Source organism: Pleurodeles waltl, chromosome 10 (assembly GCF_031143425.1).
Source record: "Pleurodeles waltl isolate 20211129_DDA chromosome 10, aPleWal1.hap1.20221129, whole genome shotgun sequence".
In the NCBI taxonomy this organism is placed as follows: domain Eukaryota; kingdom Metazoa; phylum Chordata; class Amphibia; order Caudata; family Salamandridae; genus Pleurodeles; species Pleurodeles waltl.
The window spans coordinates 637,717,557-637,738,299 of NC_090449.1; the positions used below are offsets into that span (position 1 = coordinate 637,717,557).

General features: G+C 41.8%; 1 protein-coding gene across 1 annotated transcript in view; it reads left to right on the top strand.

Moving 5' to 3' along the window:
- Positions 1–20,743, top strand: part of DPP6 (dipeptidyl peptidase like 6) — a 1,951,083-nt gene that overhangs the window by 339,367 nt on the left and 1,590,973 nt on the right. The gene's annotated exons all lie outside the window — the stretch shown is intronic.

Genomic DNA, 20,743 nt, shown 5'->3' on the forward strand with positions numbered 1-20,743 from the left:
CCCTCCTTGAGCCCTACACTAACTGCCTCCATCCCTCAGGCCTCCAGCCATCAACTGGTGCTCATTTCTCATCTCCAGTTGAGCCACCAACCCTCACTAAGCTAGTTTTGTACAACATTTCCCTTTCTTTCATGCTTTTTCCTACTTACCTTTCTCTGCTCCCCAGGTAACCCTCACATCTCGCCTCATTTGAGAAAAAATAACCTTTCTTTTTCCCGCAACTGACCTCCTCGGTGCCACCAACAGTAAATTGTTGTTCATCTCTTTCCTTTTCCGTGCTTTCATTTTGGTGTCCTTACTTCCCTCTCCTAATCATTAATCTAGCCTCAAACTTCTTTTGTTTCCTTCCAGTGGCATAATGCAGAATGATGGGGCCCCCTGCAGAATAAGACAAGGGGCCTGTGTGTTTTCTATATCTCACAGATACTCATTGACCTTGGGCTGAAAGGGCCCCCTGAAGGATTGAGTGGCCCTGTAGTGTTGGGGCCACCCTGCTCCCCAGTGACCTGTGATACGCCCCTGTTTCTTTCTTGCCCTTGCATTCATACCCTTTCTCTCCCGTCTTTCAGTGATGTGGATCATTTGTTTCATGTGATGACCCAGTGCCCTACCTTTTACAGCACACTGTCTTTGGTGATCTTTTCTCAGGCTCACCCTCACTGCTACACAGAGAGGGCTAGATAAGATCCCAGCTTCACTGATAATGTCTCTCATACATTGTGAAATGCGTGGATAGAAGCAGGGGGAGACACCAGTTCAGTCTATCTACGCCAGCAGCACCTGCTTGGGAGGCCCCAGCTGAAGGAAGATGTTTTGTGTTGCTTGAGGGGCAAAATGGAGGTATATTATTTACTTAAACGGCCATCTCTGCATGGCTCCTATTGAGCATGTCACGGCTTAAATGCTGGAAATGTTACAGCGTTGTTCAACTGAGTTAATGATTTGCTATGGGAACAATGCCTTATGCAGAATTTGTTGTGTCTAATGTGTGCAGTTTTGTAATTTATGTGGGTCCCACCACCTTTATGAGTATTGTTTAGAAAATGCTAGGGCCCAGTAAAAGGTAATGTCATGGCTTGCATTTGTTTCATGGGGGGCAGTGTACTTACGATTGTTTGTGAAACTTGGGGGCATATTTATACTTTTTGGTGCAAAACTACACTAATGCAGTTTTGCATCAAAAAGTTTGGCACCGGCTTGCACCATTCTTGAGCGCCAGCCAGGCACCATATTTATTGAATGGTGCAAGCCGGCGCAAAAGGTTGGCTAGCGTAAAAAAAAAATGAAGTTAGCCAGGTGAGGGTGGCAGTATGGGAGAAGAGGGTTTTGCTCTAAAAAATGACGTTAGGCAGGTTAGAGTAAAAAGAATGACTCCAACCAGCCTAGCGTCATTTTCTGACACAAAACCATCCATACCACATGACTTCTGTCTTAGAAAGGCAGGAGTCATGCCCACCACCCCAATGGCCAGCACAGGGGACCAGGGTCCCCTGGGCATGGCCATTGCACCCAGTGCCATGTAGGGGGGCCATTTCAGGGCCTCTAATGGCACTTAAAAAAAAATACTTACCTGTACTTACCTATACTTACCTGGGATGGGGCCCCCCATCCTCTGCTGTCCCTCTGATTTGGGTGGGGATGTCCCTGGGGCCTGGGGAGGCACCTGTGGGCTTATTCCATGGTGCTCACCAGGGAAATAGGCCCACAGGTCCCCTAACACCTGCCCTGACCCAGGAGTTAAATTATCGTGTAAAGCAGGCTTTGCACCATTATTTGACTCCTCATCCCCCCGTGCATGAATTTAGCAAGGGGGATAAATATGGCACTAAGGCCACAGTCATTTTTTGCACGGGAGCACCTACCTTGCATCTCATTGGCGCACAGTAGGTTTCCACGTCCAAACAATGACTTTAACTGCGTAACTTTGGCGCTAGACGGGTCTAGCGCCAAAGTATAAATATGGAGTTGGTTTGCCACCGAATTTGCGTCAAAAGAAATTATGCAAATTTGGCGCAAAACAAGTATAAATATGCCCCTTCATTTATTATAGCATGTATTTCTGCTCTGACTGGTTGGTGAGTAATGGCCATTGTATAGAAATGTAATGGCTCATATGGTGTTACTCGTAGGTAAATTGTTAGGTAGTTCATGCTACATCCCAGATTAGTTGTGTGTATTGGAGATTTGAAATCAATTTTATTTAGCCTTGATGGCAAAATCATGCTAATGAGTTAAGGAGATAATTGGATTATTGCAAATTTATTTTTGTCACTCAGTTTTTGGATGTGCATGCTAAAATGGGTGGTGATAAAAGCTTCTATACCGTTACCTTCACGCCTAAAAAGATTTTAAGTCATGGCAATTTTAATAGCATGCAGTGGCACAGAATTTTCATGTTGTGCGGAATTCTCGATACCGTTTACACCATCATGCCAAACAAAAGGTGCTTAAAAAGTGTTCCACATTTCTCCGATGTGTGTGTTTGAAAAATACATCCGGCAATGAGAATCGTTGCTTGAAAAGGATTTTCTTTTCACGGTAAAGTGGCCAGCAAATTATTTTTAATCCCTGCCCTTAGGTTGTTTTTTTCCAGGTCTCGTTGTGCCGAACACAGTTGTAATAAACTATATTTGAATACTACGTAGATTTTTATTTATGCTGACATGGCTGTGATTTACTAGTCATGACATCTCATGGTCGTATCTAGCCCCATGTTTTGACTTAATGGTCTGATAACAGAGCCTATGTTTATCTGCAGCAGATCTGACCAGAGACGTTTTAAGGCATGGGCAAAATTGGCAATTGTCCAGGGTCCCCTCCTTCCAAAGGGCACCTAGGAAAGTGATATTTCTCTATCTGTTACCTGGCATTTTACATTTCGCATACTGATAACATAATTAAGAAAAAAATAAAAGGGACGTAGAGTCTGCCCATTACTAACCTTTACTTACCATTAGTTGGCTCCCACGTTGCTCTTGTTTTTTCACTTACAATTGCTCAGTGCCTTCTTTTCGCCTCCAGATTCATCCTGGGCTTTGAGCTTCATAGGTGCCATGGAGCATGGACCAAGTACAGCTTCCTGTGGCCAGGGTCCTCCCACTAAACCTAATGTATTTGCCAATGCTTGTGCTCTTTCTCAACCTCCGTCCTTCTCCCTGCCTAGCTCTACCTTCAAATTAGTCTCTGTCCACCCACTTAAAGACTTCAGCGTCCCTTCCAAAAGTATTTTGGCATTTTTTGTGTGACATTGTTTCTGAAAGTTTAATGTTTAATTCTGTATTGTTTGTTTTCACGTGAACTTGAATTAGCAAAAAATGTGTAATAAAATTCAAAGTTGTTCCTAACAGAAAGCCACAAATAATGTTTTGCCCGGTGCCCTAAAAATCTTTAAAATGACACAGAGTCTGACGGACTCACAACATAATGGTGGAAGGAACATGAGATAATTTGCTGAAGTCAGATATCTGCAGGTGTGGATCTATAAACACTTGAGCTTTGATACTCGAGAATTTTAATAAATGCAAGAGAATCTCTCTCGCATTACACATATTTCGACCGCATGTCAATATTCTCCAACTGCGACTCCCAATCACTCATCATTATTCATGAGTCATCATGCCATGAATGTTTTCTGATTGCTTCTTCTCATCAATTCAGTTTTTGCTTTTCTGAATTGGCAAGTATTCACAATTGTGCATTAATTTGAAGTATTCGAAATGATTGCACACTAAAACTATTTCTAAATATTTTATCTTGGGAACATCCGTAAACGGTCACAAATGCTTGGGAGGCTCATTCAGAGAATGAAAGTAAATTATAAATCTTACTTACCTAAACCCGATTTGAAACTTCAGTTTGGAGTTTTCCAACCGCCAAATAAAGTGCTGCAGGAAGGAAAAATAAATATGTAGTATGGGGGATCTGGGCAATTTTGTCACTCTTGTCTTGTGTTAAATGGAGTGAGGCTTAAATATTTGTTGAAATTAGATTTTGCTTCATCAGATTGCACTGACTCAGTTTGTTTTATATGCTATGTGACACTGCTACAAAAATGATTTTTACATGTACGTTTTTTTAAATGTGCACTGGTATATTCGACGCACTGGGTATTATTTACAGTTTTTACTGTTTATAAAACTAAAAGTAATGCAACCTAGAGAATAAACCATATAATTGGTTAAAAGTAACTTGATTGGTATGTTCTTGAATAATAACTCCCGTCACAATATATAGATAAATTCCATACTAGCACACAGATCTACATTCATGTCTATGCTCCCTCTTATTTTTTCAGTCCCCGTGATTTTTCTCACGTTCCCTTCATTTTCCACTATAATTCATTTCCGAGCATACTTAGGCCCGTATTTATACTTTTTTTAGCGCCGCATTTGCGCCGCTTTTAGACGCAAAACGGCGCAAACTTACAAAATACAATGGTATTTTGCAAGTTTGCGCCGTTTTTGCGTCAAAAAACGACGCAAATGCGGCGCAAAAAAAGCATAAATACGGGCCTTAATGTGTATTACTCTTGCAGTGTCCATCATTCACCATTTTTAATTAATCCTATGATTATTAATGCTTGTAAGCCGCCTCCTGCTTATTGAAGTAAACAGGCAGTGTTCCAGGTGAAAACATCACTTCCAAAACATGGTCTTCGAAATATAGGCAGCCAAAATCTCCACCTAACACAAACATCTCCCTACAGAAACTGTCTTTATTTACTGACTCCAGTTAGTTGCACTTCTCCATGCTCTGGGACTGCAATCATGTACTATTCTATCTCCAGTCTTTACATATATGGGCGCACATACTTGAAAGTGGGATTTGTTGTGGTTACTTATTTCTGTGGGGGATGGTCAGGTGAGATCGAGATTGTGGTAGTGTATGTTTTGGGGTTATATGTTTGCAAAAGATGTTGTTGCAATTTTATTTTTACATGCTACCCATGGATGCAGATGTTAAGAATGTAAAATTTATTTGGACCACTGTTGGCTACCGGCTGATGGCCTGAGGCCTGACTGTCAGCTGAGAATTGTTTTTTGGCAGGCCTTTTGACTGTCCAAAGTGTCCCACTGTCTTCTCCAGCCATGGGCAGGCATCTAGAGACACACAGTGTTATCCTTAGAGGAGAAGGGCAGAAATGTGGGGTGGCAGTAGCTTCATTGGGAGGACAGGGTTGTGGCTCGGTTGGGTCCTTGTCACCTTGGCCCAGTGGAGATGGCCCTGACTCACTAAAGCAGTGTCCTTCCACCACTCCTCCATCGTTGGCCTTCACACTGAACCCATGGTGAGAGGGTATCGAGGAGTTTTAAGAGGCTGAATGGCCTCACTAGGAGGCCATATGATGTTGTAGCCGCTGGACCATTTCACTTTACACCCCCCACCCACTGAGGCTGACACAGAAAACTGTGTTCTGTACATGACCCTTTATTCCTCTGAAGCTTCACATTTAGCCCATGGTCGCGATATGGGTAGTATGCAGAGATCTCGTTGAGAGGCCATGTGTTGTTGTGGTTGTTCTCAACTCGATCCCCATAGGACCAGCTTAATCCAGAAATGAAGCAATGTCATTCACCTGCACCTCTTCTGTCAGACTTTCGCTTTAAAACCATACTGAGGCAAAGGGTGTGCAAAGACTGCGAGGCCACGCTGGAATGCCACACCAGGTGTTGTGGCCATTGGGCCATTTCACCTCGGTCTGGCTTGCCCAAACTGTATTCATTATCTTAACAAAACATGCTCAATTTTTTCAGAGTGAAATGCATGTACGAGATCCGTGTTTTGTCTAATGCCAGTCTTGAATCATCATAAGCTAGCAGAACGGGTTAGTGTGCCTGCTGCAAAGCACTAGGGGTGGTGTGTAGATCACAGATTTGTATTTTATGTAGAAAGGTCAGTGGGTTACTGCTTTGTCACAGAGGTCCATTGACCTGCAGTTCATAATTTATAATCACTGAGCTATGAACCAGCACCAAGGAGCTGCATGCAAACTGCAAAGCATGGTTTAGAACGTTATTACTTTTCTATCAATCTTTCTTTATGCTGAGGTTTCTCAAAAATATTCTTTGGATGGTAATAAAGTTATAATAGTACAGACAACCAAAAGCACTGCATTCTATTTTAAATCGTGACCTTTTTTCTCCAGACCAGGCACTCCTAACGTAAGGTGCCAACCAATATGGAAGATATGCTACTCCTACACCTTGTAATCCTCATTGTTTTATGCAACATTTCCTAAATATTGGTTTATTGTATGATTATTTGTCTGTGCAATTTGTAAGTGTGATGTAAATCTCTCTGACTCCCTACAGTGGAATAATTCGCTATAAAACAAATTAAATTAAAAAAAATATTGTCTTTTACATACAGGGTTGAACAAAGTCAAAATCTATCTCAAAATCATAGTTTCTCTTAAACATTTGTGAAGTGACAACTGATAACAAGCTGAGCTCCGTTCTTTTCCTCCATTGCATTGGCATGTAGGTGTAGGCTCCAGATAGCTACCAGCCAGGATGTGTCTGCTGATTGGGTCCCAGTGTCAGCAAATTATACTGGAACAAATTCAGCATATTTCACTAGGACCACCAGGATCCCTAATCTGACTCAATAACAGCTGCCAGTTCGCCAATCCAGCTGGATTCCCCCGCATTTCCTGCACTGTACCCAACTCAGTGGTACTCCTTTTATCAACCTCAGAACTATGAAAGGCCTTGTGTGCCAGTCATGATTTGAATCCATGACTATGTGATTTAACAGTGATCCCTGCTCACTGCATCACAGGGCCATGCTTATCATGAAACTCTTCCCGGGTTGAGAGGATATCCTCAAAGTAGAGGCTTTTCTCTGCTTTAACGTTTGGTAGGTAGCTGACTCAGGTCAAATCAGGAGAGAACATACTCCTGAAATGCTTTACCTGGAGGTGGGCTTACCTGTCCCACTCATTGAGTCAGCAACTTGCCAAAGGCTTGCCTCCTTGCAGCCCTTACCTAGAACTACCTGCCCACCCCCCTGTGTTGCCCTCTTCACCAGCCAGCAGGCTTGGAGATAGGAAAGCCAGTTATTACCTTTTTCTGAAGTATGACCTGTGCTCAACCGCAGCAAGTTAGTCTACAGTGCATCCCCATTTTTCAATGCGTGAAGCCACCAGAAATCCCCTGAGGTCTGAAGCACAGACATCAGGTACTCTTTCTTCATAAGAACTGTGCTTACCTGTCATGCTATGAGTTGTCTACCAGGTGGACCTGTCTCTAGCCAGTCCCACCAGCTTCTTCTCTCGTTGTTTTCCCTGGAATGGCGACGTCACCGTTTTTAACAGCAAACCCCTTCTTCCTGCCCCAGCGGATTTTTTAAAAGGTAAAACGGCTTCCAAAACTGGGCCTCCTCTGAATTGTGTTTCTAAGTAAACCAATTATTTTACTCCTTGGGAAGGCCTGAAAGATGTTCCATTTTTGCCGTGCACTATGTAGATGGTCTCTTACACTGGTCTTTGTGGATATATATATATATTTTTTTGCATTTCTGTGCTGATGGTAATTTATTTGTAAAGTAAAACAAGTGTTCTTTTGAACTTGAAACGTTTTTTCTTTGCAATCCATATTCTAATTTTCTGGGGGAAATAATGTTTAATGTCATATTTAGAAGTGCACGTGCAACAACTAGGAGATTAGAAGTTTTATATTTTAATGGCTAATTTTGAAAGATATGCAGACTTTGTGACGTGATTATTTTGCAGATTAGCATTTCGTTTCACTGCCGCACCTCATTAAATAGCGCTGCAGATGTAGGTGGTGAAATGCCAATGTGCAAGGTGGTGGGAGCTGCTGGGGAATAGGGGAGATCTCCCCCACTTAAAAAAACTGCAATCACTGGTGAAACACTGGCATGGCGAGTGCGTCTGTTTTGTCGACAACTGATTTGTTAACTCTCACCTAGAGACACTGAGCATATAGTATGCAACTAACTCCAAATACTATCTCCTAATCCCAATTTTAGCTCTCACCTTAGGGCAATATTACGGTTTTTTTTAATATGCAGTAGCTGCTGGTGGTTTTTGTAAGTGGAGGGATATAGTACTTGCCCTGAAATACATTGAGCAAGGAAGTTAGCACACACAATTTGTAGGCAGGATGTGGGAGATTTCTCCCGTCCAAAATATTTTGAAAAAAACAAGATGTATTTTAAAGCTCAAATTTCACATAAATGAGCTGAAAAACAATAGGCTCTGAAAGGGCATTTATTAAATTCTAAAGTATTTAATGGCGTCTCAAATCAGTGAAGCTGGACACTCCCCATGAGTTGAAACCATTTAATCAAAATATGCAGTCAGTGCCCCTTTATGTCAAAAATTCCCTCATTTGTGCCAGGGTCAGATGCCTTCTATATGCGATGGGCACTCTGGTAGAAGTACATAAATAGGCCAGTCCAGTGTTTTGTAGTTGACTGCATCCATATATGAGGGGTGAGACAAATTTCAAAATAACCACTAGTATGTGAAGGACAGAATTTGTTATGGTTGCTCATGAGCCCCTGCCTTGTACAACACGTTTGTCCTCCCTAATGCCAAGAATTATATCCAATATGGTAGCACTAGCATTTTGCTACAGGAATCACACATGCTAAAATTGACCTTCAATATGCCCGAGCCAGTATTTTACCACATGCATCCCATATTTGAACAATTACCTCTACAGTGCCAGCACCAGCATTTTGCCATGGGTGCGCCTACCCTTATGCCAAGAAAAACCTACAATATACCAGTGCCATCATTTGCTCCTATTCCAGCCACCAGACAGATTTCCTGTCTCAGGCTGCAGCAGGAGTGGGCATGTATTTTATTATACCACTAGTGAATTGTTCATTACTGGTATTATTAAAAAATGGGTCAGAAACAAGGGTGACCTGTCAATGAAGATGACAGGTTTTATTCTCTTAACCCCAGGGGCAGCTCCTCCATTAGGGCGGAGGAGCGTAAACTCCCCATCATCCCTCCGACTGCAGCAGGAGCTACAGACCTTTAAAAATGTAACTATGATAAACTATGTTTATCATCATTTTATTTTTAAAGGGTGCGGGCCATGGGGGTGATGAGCAGTGAGGGAAATGCACAGACCACTCCCCTCGGTGTGCATGTATGTTTGGCCGGCCTTCTCGGGCCGGCCAAACACACATACGCACAAGGGCTCTCTCCAGCCCGGCACTGTGTTGCCGAGTTGGAGAGAGCCGTCCCAGGCTCTGAGTCTGCATTGGAGTGCCCAGACAGTGAGCTCCAGCCAATCATAATGCTGCTTTGAGCAGCGCAATGATTGGCTGCATGGCAGGCTGGGAGCCTGCAGTGCAGCGGAGAGTGGCGGAGAGTGGCAGCGGCGACGATCAGGTTAGTTTCTTTTTTTTTTCTATTTTCTTTTTGTTTTATCTCCCCCCACTACCCCCACCCCACCACTTTCCCATATTGCCAGCCACAACTGCTGAATCCCACCTTTGTGAATTATAAAGAGGAGGCGTTTTAGAGCTGCTTTTCTCTTTCTCCTTTTTTCACTCCTGGTTCTTTTCCCACAGATCCCGAACTAACCCATATTCCCCTTTGACTTTGTGTAGGTTTCTGATTTATGTGGTATTCAGAATCAAGGACAAAATTGATTGGAGCCGGGATTCTCACAACCATGTACAAGGTGTTGAGAGTGAAAGTAAATATTCAGTTTTTACAGAAGTGTTTTCCATCTTGACCAATTTTACTGACCCTTCAAGCTTTACAATTTTTAATGTCCCACACATTTCTCCAGAAATTATCACCCAGACACTAACTACGGGCCGGATTACGATCTTGGCGGATGGAATACTCCATCACAAATGTGACGGATATCACATCTGCCGTGTTTCAAGTTTCATAGGATATAATGGAACGTGTAATGTGGCAGATGGGATATCAGTCCCATTTGTGAAGGAGTATCTCATCTGCCAAGATGTAATCAGGCCCTAGCAATGTTTTGTGAAAGGCCGCGCTCCTTGAATGTAGGTCAATTCTTTTGGGTCTATTCCTTTGTACCAATCTAACCCTGGCTAGACAGCCTACTCATGCCCATTCTTTAAATTTTAGCAATTTGTTAAATTAACTGTGATTGCAGCTTTAGAGGATAGCAGATAAGTGATACCGATGACCGCCCGAATTTCTAAATCCCTGATCATGTTACTCTTTTTTCCTGCTTGTCAATAATGTTTTGAGGCTTTGAGAAGCCACAGAGCTTAAGGGTGAGGGCACGCTGCTTTATAATTACAGGTGATCTCCTCGGCCAACTGTGTGCGGTAAAAATAATGTAATATATACTTGTACACAAGCACTAATTTTTGTGAATGACTGTCTTCTTTTTATTGAGCTCAATCTATGGATGTCTTGTGCTGATAACAAGATTCCAGCTCTCAGATGATTGCCAAATTGGCATTAAAAGGTACCCAGAAACTGATTTGTTGTAACAATTTTCAGAGCTCTATCTGGGGTTTCTCCCGCAGCCACCAATCCATTTGAAGACCATATTCCAAAATGTGGTGCCCTCTTGTGGTTTACTGTGGTAGCCTGATGGGGAGGCTGGCAACAGAGGCCTTGTAATGTAGCAGTGACATAAGGGCAGACGGAATAACTTGAATGAGAAGCATGAACATGCCAAAAGGCTTTACCTGAACTGGAACATTGTGGGCCTGCAATCCACTAGTGAGAAATCTTGGTCAAGGCAATTTTAAGAAGGTTCATGGACATAGATCATCAAGTTCACTGAGTGTTTTTTTCTAAGCCAGTGTGAAATAACTTAGCAGGGTTTCTCAACCCTCCTTGCAGCACTTTCACAATTTTTATTCCAGTAAATTAAGGTGGTAGAGATAAGGGGTTACTTCTTCTGGGTACAGTCTATTTCCAACCACCCCTTTAACCCTAGCAAAATGGTACAGTTCAAAGGATGTATGGGTTTCAATAAAAGTGGGTGTCTTCTGTGCATGCTCAGGCAGGTGCGGTTTACTGCAAATGTGTCTGTGACATTTATTGTTGTATGTCCATTACAGAAAAAAAAGACACATCCTGTGACCAGGTGGCAGGACCTAACAGGGGAGACAGCATGAGTTAGAAAAGAGAGAATCTGGACATTGTATGCATTACAAACGGTCCTAGGGTACATATGTAGACACCTAAGAGATAAAAGTCATGTGGAAATAGTACTTGAATTGTCAAACCTGGTCAACAGGCTTAATCGACTAGACCATTACTAACATAATAGTAATACATTATAAAATTGTAATGAGCTACCATAAGTCAAAAATAGCCGTAAACGTTATTGATGAGTGTGCAATATATTTTCTCATGGCTTTGGGTTTTGGTTCTAAGAAGACCTAGCCCACACTGTGACCCTTTTCATAAGCTCTACCACACTTCTTAGAATGGCTCTTAAAATAGATAATATAATGATGTATTCCTGTTCCCTACTGCTGGGATGGAAAAGTCCCTCAAATATTAATGGATGTGCACCCTTGCCCTGAGTGGCCCAAATGTAATGATGACTCGATCCTTGATGCTGATTTTTGTTGTCATAGGTGAACACGGATTATGGTTGTGCACCCTGACAGAGACCTGCCTAAAGCATTGCAGTTTTTTTACCTTGCTCATCCCACCTTGTGTTTACCCACCCTTCCCCCCAAGAAGACTTGGACTGCTCAACAACACACACTACTGCTGAGAGTCAAGTGCTGAATGGGTACTTGGCCCAGTTGCTCATGATCAATTGTAGGTCAGGCGACTGTTAGTCAGGAGTAAAATTCTTCAACCTCCCCCTGACGGCTGGGCCCAGTAGCTTTTGGTTCCATGACTGAGTTTCAAGCTTGTTCTCCTATTATGTTTTCCCCATCCTTGTGCATCTGCAGCTGGGATTCAAGTTATCTTTAGATACCTCTGCCATATGAAGAACATTGTTGTCCATCCAGTGTTTGCATTAAATATATACAAATGTCCAGTCCAATTAATTCAAGCAACTAGGGTCCCTGCTAACAAAAACCTACTGGCTAAATCTTGTTTGTAAACAAAAGCCATAGGTGGTATTTTTTTTACCACTACAATTATCGGATCATGTACATTTTAACTCTTAGTAATTCCAAGGATGTGGTTAATTGCTTCTCCCATTGATCCGTGTAGGTGTTTGGCCTCCCCTGGGTGCAAGCTGAACCATCTTGTGTTTTTCTGTTAAAATCAGCAAGAATATTGTCCGCTGGTACTTGCAAAAAGCAATCACAGTTTCGGTTGGAAATCATTATTGAGGAGTCAGCAGCAAAGTCCGCAGTCTGAGGATTACTGTTAAAAGGCCAACATTTTCTAAAGCAGTTAAAGATTCTAGCAAACTGAGATGTCGGCAGAATGGTTTGCAAATGTTGTAAAGTTGAACATAGAAAACCTTCAATTAGTTGAGTGCAAACACTGAACACAAAATATAAAATACTTTCACAGTTGCAAAACATGCATCACAATATTAAAGATGCACCAACAATTTAAGTGTGTGTTAGGTAGACTCTATAATTACATTGACTTGTTGGGTCCTGTAAAAGGGAGGTGGAGCGGGCAGAGTCAATTACAACTGCTTCACATGTCTTCACACCAGTCCTAATTATTTTTATCTATTTAAATGTAAACAGGATATAGTGAAGCACGCACTATTTCAGCTTCAATGGGGGCTATCACTAAACATATTTACAGGATAAAGTACCCTCAGCCATATATTATAAGGATATTTCAAATCATATAGCAGAATGAGGCAGAATGCAGAGTTTCTATATAAGGTTATGAGATTTTGCGGTGACTTGCAATATCCTTATCATGTACAGCAGGGGTACTTTATTCCTTACAATACACGGTCACACCATCACCTTTCCCAAAAGCCACTTAAATCTTTGGTACATAGCTCTTTCATATGAAAGAGAAAACATCTTTGCAAACATGAAGAATAAGAATAGAATCTATAGTGCATAATTAAATGCATCAAAAAAACTGTTAGATGTTTGTTAAAAACAAAAAGATATTAGAATCTACCAAATTAAGACAAGTTCAAGTAAAACATGTAGAAAGATTTCAACTTTTCTGTACTTCAGTAAGGGGTGCAAAAAATAAACATGTTGCCATAAATCTCTCCTTTTCGCTTGTCACTGTAGAGCAAGAAAAAAAGGAGCAGAAGAAAAACTTGGTTTCTTTTTGTTTTTGTTCTTGAAATAGTTGCTTTAACTATGCCTTTTAATCAGACTTGCCTTTCCTCTCGACTGCTGTCAGTAGGCATTGTGACAGAACTCAACAGTAATATGTTTTTACAGTTGAGTGGCTACTCCATTTCTTTCTTATTGGTGATTGTATGTGTCACGAGTCGCCTACAACAAAGAATAAAAGACAGGTTTTATACAGGGATTACAGAATCCCATGTAATATACCCCCACTTACATTTGATCAGTGACTTGCAGGTCCCTGGACAGAAACTGAAGTTAATAAATAATACTGAAGAAAATAAGAAGCCTTATACAGATGTTGGTGGGGCAATGCAGTGGCAATGGAATCAACAAGTACGGTTACAAAGAGAAATGATGATAAACTTGGGAAGAAAAAATAAGTGAGAGCAAATGGAATGTGAGAACAGAAGAAGGAAAGATGCAAGGAAGAAAAGCATGCAAGATGGGAAGAACAAAAGCAGAATTAAAAGGAGGACTTAAAGAAGAAGGAGAAAGAGAAGAAAGAAGGAAGGAAGGAAACTTTGCTCAGGACCATTTCAGTGGATGTTCTTAGATAAGGACAGTGAACGCCTGCTTCACTCAGGTACCTCGATCCATTCCATTTATAGTTAGTGTATTTTATTTTTCTGGCTACTCAAATGTTAGCTAATCTAGCATTTTTAGTTAAATAAAAGAAACAGCGATTTTCGATCATGAATGCAATATAAGTGAAAATATCCCTGAAGAAAACTGATAAACTGCAAAATCACATGTAACCCAGAAAATACATGAAAACTATGTCTCAGTAAGTCACATTATGATGGGAAATTAAAGTTCCTCATTAAGGTAACATTTTATTCACCTTAAAATAACCTATCCAAAAGACCTGTGCCTACATAATTCACATCTCCTCTGATGGCATGCAAGTTCTCAGAGAAATCTCCAGCCCAAGTGCAAACACACACCAAATTGCTAAGGTAAGAAAATGCCAACTTTCTAAAAGTATAATAAATAGCATAACAGTTGTCGTGCTTGCACTCGAGCTGGAGATTTCTTGATGGACTTGCACGCCATCGGAGAAGATGCGAATTGTGTAAGCACAACCTGCAAAATGCTATAATTAATTGTAGCGATCAAAACTTTTTCGTATTTTAGGTGATGACGGTGTCCTGGTGAGACACCCAGAATTATTAGGGGTCAAATAAATAGATAATATTCACCTTTTCGGTTGTAATATGAATAATTCCATAGCGTTAGTCGATTGTATAGGCTTTCCCCATATGACTTTTATCTAGTCAAAGTCAAAAATCATTGGTGAACTCACAGTGTGTCACTGTATTGCATGTTTATTTTTTTTTTAATTTTATGTGAGTACTGCGTTGTCTGAACTATCACCATTTCACATATGATATTTTGACTGTCAATGTTCGAGAATGAATTGAATATAAAAGATGATATAAGCATAATACTGATCTGCGTCCAGAACCTATACTTGAGGTCTTTTATAAAAGAGATATAGGTAAGATGCTCACTGACCCATGGGGATGTTAGAACTGGCTCAATGAGCCCCACTTGATGACTGTTATGTTATTTGTTATTCTTTTTGAATGTTGTCATTTTCTTACCTTAGCCATTAAGTGCCTGCTCTGATCCTTTGTCTGGGGTCGGTGACAGTGGGTTTTGTATATTCCTTCTAGACAGCCACCCACAAAGGGGGCTTAGGTGTGAGTTGATGGGCCCAGATGGTCATCCTGACAGGGTGGGAGTGGAGAGCTTGCCACAGCCTCACACTTAAATCTAAATAGGCTGTGTCCTATCCCTACACAAAGGGCTGTATACCTGCCTGTGGCAAGACTCGAGCCAAGGCAGGGAGGGAGGACCCCTGTGCAACTGAAAGAATTCTTTGAAGTCACCCCTACTTCAAGGACACCCCTGGGCATAAGAGCTGGACCTCAGACCCTACCACATCAGTGCACTTCTAGACCTGGGAATACCCTACCAGGAAGAAGGACTGTATAGCTGCAACAAGGAATTCACTCTGCTGGACTGCTGCTCTAGAAGAACTGCGCCAGACTAGGCTGACCTACTGCTTGCTTCCCTCCTTGCCTGGGTGAGAAGGACTGGGCCTGCAGATGTCCAGCCCAGAAACCAGAGTAACTCCAAGGGCCAGCTGACTGGTCTTCTGATCAGAAGTCTCAGAGCCATAAAAGACTTCCAACCAACCCAACATTGCAACTGGACTCTGCCAGCTGTGAGCGTGACCTCCAAGTGTTGCCACCCTAGTCCTGGGCCCTAGGAGGTAGATAAGGCGTGGTGCCAGCAGAATCACCATATCTCCCCCATTGCAGGAACAGAACCATCATATCTCTCCTGTTGCATCGCATTAACAGGTGCATCACATTCGGAATCAAGACTGCAGTGTCTCTCCTGGTGCAAAGTGCCTGCATCTCCGTTGAGGACAGCCTTGAGGATAACACTGAACTTTGCATTGCAAACTCATTGGAATCAGTGCATTGCCTCAATGCTGATACAGGCGGCACCCAAACTCCATTGTATCTAAGGCTCTGACACCTTGCCAGCAATGTGTGTGGAACTTTAACGCATTTCCTCATCTGTGTGGGGAACATTGATGCATCTTCTTGAAGGAGTGGTTCAGAACCATCTCAATGCTCCTGCAGTAGGATTTAAGGTACTTCGGTTCAGTGGGCCCCATAGGGTCCCGCTGGGCTGTCCACGCTCCATTGCAGTCAACCTGAAATGTTAGCTTTGTCCCGGTCCGGAATGACCAGATAGCTCTGGTTGTCGGTTTTTGCTTCTAAGTGCTGTTCTCCACTTTAGTCTTTGAAAATCCATAACTCAACTTCTACTTGTTGGATTTTTGTTGTTTTGGTATTGGTTTATTTATTAAATTAAGTTCTATTTTTCGAACCAGGTGTGGTATCCTTTTGTGTAGTGTTTTCACTGTTTTACTGTTTGAAGTGTTGAACAAAAACTTTACAAATTTCTTGTTAAGTTAAGTCTTACTGTTCCGTGCCAAGCTATCAGACTCTGAGGGTGTTTATTAAGGGTGTGTTTGTGACTCACCCTGACTAGGATTGTGGTTCCTGCTTGATCAGGATGCATACCTCTGTCAACCAGGAACCCTATTTCTAACAATCGCAAACCTCAAACTATATTTCAATAAAGATGTATAGGTTTTGAATTTGGACAGTCTCAAAGTTCACCCTGGATTACGTGAATCACTCTATTTGTTTTACTATATGTTATATTAATAGAACAGAACAGCAAGTGTTGTTCTTATCAGTGCTGTTGCACTTTACTCCTTTTAGTTGTTCACAAACTATATGAGAGGTATTCCTGAAAAGAAGTACCATGAACAGTTGACTATTTCCGATATTTTCTATTCCCATTCTATGAAGTTTTACATTGCTGAGAAGTCTGCCCAGGGGAACTGGAGTCCTCATGCAAATGCACAATTTCCTTTTTTGTCCTTAGTTGGGACAACATTTTTCCCCTACAGAAAGCTCTTCTACATCCCTAACAAATGTGGGACGGATCTGTTCTCCTTCTCACTCTAGAAAGGGACTTATTCCAGCCTTTAGATGGGGTAAATCCCTGACTATTTCCAAGGTGGAAAGGAGTTGGATTACTGTTTGAGAATTCCAACAAATGTACAGTTGTGGGTATTCTCAAACCTTCAAGGCAAACCCTGCCTCGCAGTGCTCACTTCCCTCCTCTTAAGTGGGATTTATGAGTGTGAAGTTCTTTTCTCTCGTTGCAGCCAAAACAACATTGTAAAGGCATTCAAACCTGCCAGAAATCCCTACGTGGAATTCTGGCACATCACAATGAAGAATCTGGTCAAAAATGTACCTTTACACCAATAGGAGCCTTAATTCTTAATTCAGAGCATTTGATTTCATTTGTAAACTATAAGGATTATTTTTATTGTTATATTCATCAAGTGATGTAGGGCATAATTCACAAAGCAGTCTATTCCTATAAATTGGACAAAACAATGACTTGGTAAACTCACATTCCTGATACACAGATCCCTAAATTTTAAAGTCAGAAATTTGCTTATGCTCGATTTCTCCTACACGTGGAGGACATTTTCAACTTTTGTGACATTCACAAAGGATCACAAGGACAGCAGATGCAGGTCTTATTGAGTACTCCAATGTATACCATTTAAACAGGCACACTTTCGGCCGTGAACACACTCTGTTCACACAACTTCGGCCACCCCCCCTCTGAACGATGATTTACTTCCACTTAAAATCACACCATACTGACATACCATACTGGCATAGTTTTCAGCACTAGTAAACTCATTGATCAGTCCAAATTAATGTTCTGTGAATCAATAATTTGGATTTGCAACAGTAAATACACAAGTAAATGTGTGCAATTATGATAAAATGAAGGAAACCGAAAAAGTAATGAGTAGATAGCTTGAATTGATCTCAGTCACTTGTGATTAGTCTGAGTCACAGACTAGTCCCATTCTGGTTTTGACTGCAGTGCAGTAGCGTAACAAAATATCAGGGGTCATCCCTACAAAGTACATGGAGGGGGTCCCCTACGGATTAATTCGGGTGTTCCCAGGCCCAGGTAGTGTGCTGAGGGGACCTCCTGACCCTCAGCCCCCCACCGCACTGCAGGGGCTGCGGGGGTCTTTGTTACGCCACTGCAGCAGTGCCATCTCAGAGTGGAACCAGCCATGTACAAATTCTCTTCAGACTTGCACCACTAGTAACAGTCCAACCTGAACTCTAAGGTCAAGTCCCATCTGAGTCAGAACACAAGCAACCCAGATCGGGTTTGGACTATTAGAGCCTCATTTGTAGTGTACAACTTGAGTCATATGGCAAATTGAACATGGGACCCATATTAGGGAATATTTGCCTCACTTATGGTATCACAATTAGGTAAAACAAGAAAGTGTTGGGTTGATTGCTTGCACTAGTCTTAGTCACAGGTAAAAACCCTGGGTCACACCCAGTACATTGTTTATTTCCCCCCATGCCATCAGAGAAAGTGACTATATGCAAGTTTGCCATGATCCTGCTCCAATAAGAACAATCCAGCCTGCTCTGCAAGGGCAAGCCCCATAAGAATGAGAATAGAAGAAACTCTAGTTTTGGCCTATCTGAGCCTCCTCAGCACAGTGAGCATGGGGCCAACGTCTGGGTAAACTTGTTGCACTTAAGACGTCACATTGAGGAAAACACAAAATAAATGTGTTAAAATTAGGCACGCAGATACCTTGTTGAACTGAGTGCAATTTGATCAGTGTATTGACTATGTGTGAAAGTGGACATCCTGAGAGTTCACCTGTGGGAAGAACACTGAGAGTCTAAGGGTGTGGCAATGTGTTGTTTGAGACCTAATGAGACCTAAACAATTCAGCACCAATTGTAGAAATTGGTGGGTCATAACAGATTTTAATTCCTGAAAGCCCCCACAGCTTTGCATCTTCCTGGAATCAGTAATATTGAACTGTATAATACTGACATTAATTATTTAAGCACAAAGAGACAATTAAGGGGGTTATTCCAACTTTGGAGGAAGTGGTAATCCGTCCCAAAAGTGACGGTAAAGTGACGGATATACCACCAGCCGTATTACGAGTCCATTATATCCTATGGAACTCGTAATACGGCTGGTGGTAAATCCGTCACATTTGGGACGGATTACCACCTCCTCCAAAGTTGGAATAACCCCCTAAGTCCTTCGTGCATGCGCCAAATAATTATTTACTATTACATTTATCTGAGGTATTGAACATTGCCCATTAATGTGATCTTTGCACAAGTCAATAAAAAGAATGGTAAAAAGACTCAAGCTTAAGGCACAGAAAGGATAAAGAATCTAAAAAAAGAGTGCACATGAAAATGTACACACTGTACATTAAATAGTCAAGCTAATCAGACACCCAAGAGTAAATAGTTTCACAAGGTATAAGTAAGTGATATGTTGAGGGAATAGATGCCTGTATATATTTCATTCCAAACCCAAAATGAATCAAAACAAATAGAAAATTATTGTATGTTGTTCTTGCTGCAAATCTTCATGCAAGGATTGATGCACACGCAAGGACATAATTTGAATCAGAAATGCACTACTTCCTTTATAACATTGTTTCCACCACACCACTATGCATCTCAGTGCTTAATTTGTGCCAGTGCTGCAGATGGTGGGCAATGGCACTCATTTTTGTTAATCACACGAATGGTGATGGGAGGAATGCTTGGAAATAATCTCACCACTAGCAATTACTCAGGTAGCATTTTAGCCCATCATTTCTTGCCCACCGTGCCATCTCAGATTAGAACCAGCCTTACACTAATCGGCCTTGTCATTGCTCCAATAGAAAACTCCAGTCCAAACTTTGAAGCCATGCCTTCACTGAACTGGAACACAAGTCACCCATGACCAGTTTTAGCCTATTTGACCCCCTTCAGTCATGTGCAGCTTGGTTCCAATGGCATAGTAAGCTTGGATCTACATCTGGGCGGGGCCTTGGCAACCCAGGGTCTTACATCAAACACAGAAAAGGTGGTGGGAGGAAGGCATGCAAATAGTTAAGCCACTGGCAGTTGCATAGGGTAACATTCTAACCTATCATTTATTGCCCACTATGACACTTCAGCTTACCCACAGCCATATGCAAATCAACCTTGATCCTGCTCCAATAGGGATAGTTCAACCCAAATTGCCAATCTAGGTCCTCTCTGATCCAGAGCAGTAGTACATGAAGATGAACGTCCTATGCCGACTGTGCCACTGGAACCAAGCTGCACCCGACAGAAGAGGCCCAACTATGCCAAAAACTGGTCTTGCTTTCAGATGTCAGAGCTGAACCAGATGAAGACTGCCTGTCGGATGTGTGGTGCTTATGTTTGCCATGTCCACTCTTGTGTGTTGATGAGTGTGCATGCTGGTCTGATGATGTGCTTGGGATAGGCTGAGGTAGAGGGGTTTGGGTCTGGGTAGTGGAAGTTGGAGGGGGGGGGGAAAGAAACCTGCAAGATTGAAATAAACCTGAAGTGTAGGGTGGTGGAAGAAAGACGAATGAGGTGAAATCAAGACAAAGCAGCCTTTGCATTCCTCACTTAAGAAAAACGCTGGGGTCTGTGTAGGTATTTATTCATATATTAAACTCATCTGGAATCTGCTTTTAGAAATATGGTGAATAGATGGCAGACCACTCACGGGCACTTGGCATTTCCCACCCTGCGGTTCGCGGCTTCTGATCTTAAGTATTAACATTAATTAATTTAATTAAAGTTTAAAAGGCCAATGTTCCTGTTCCGGGGTTGAACTTGACCCTGTGCACTATTTATAACATGGAATCATAAAAGACAATTATAAGACGGAACGCCAATAAAACAAAATGGATTATAAAGACACGAGGAGGAACAGACCAACAAATATTCCTGCCCTTGCTGTGCAGTACCAAGTTAATTGAACTTTTCTGGCACGATGTAGCCTTAGTGTCTAAGCAGTAATCATTGACCAA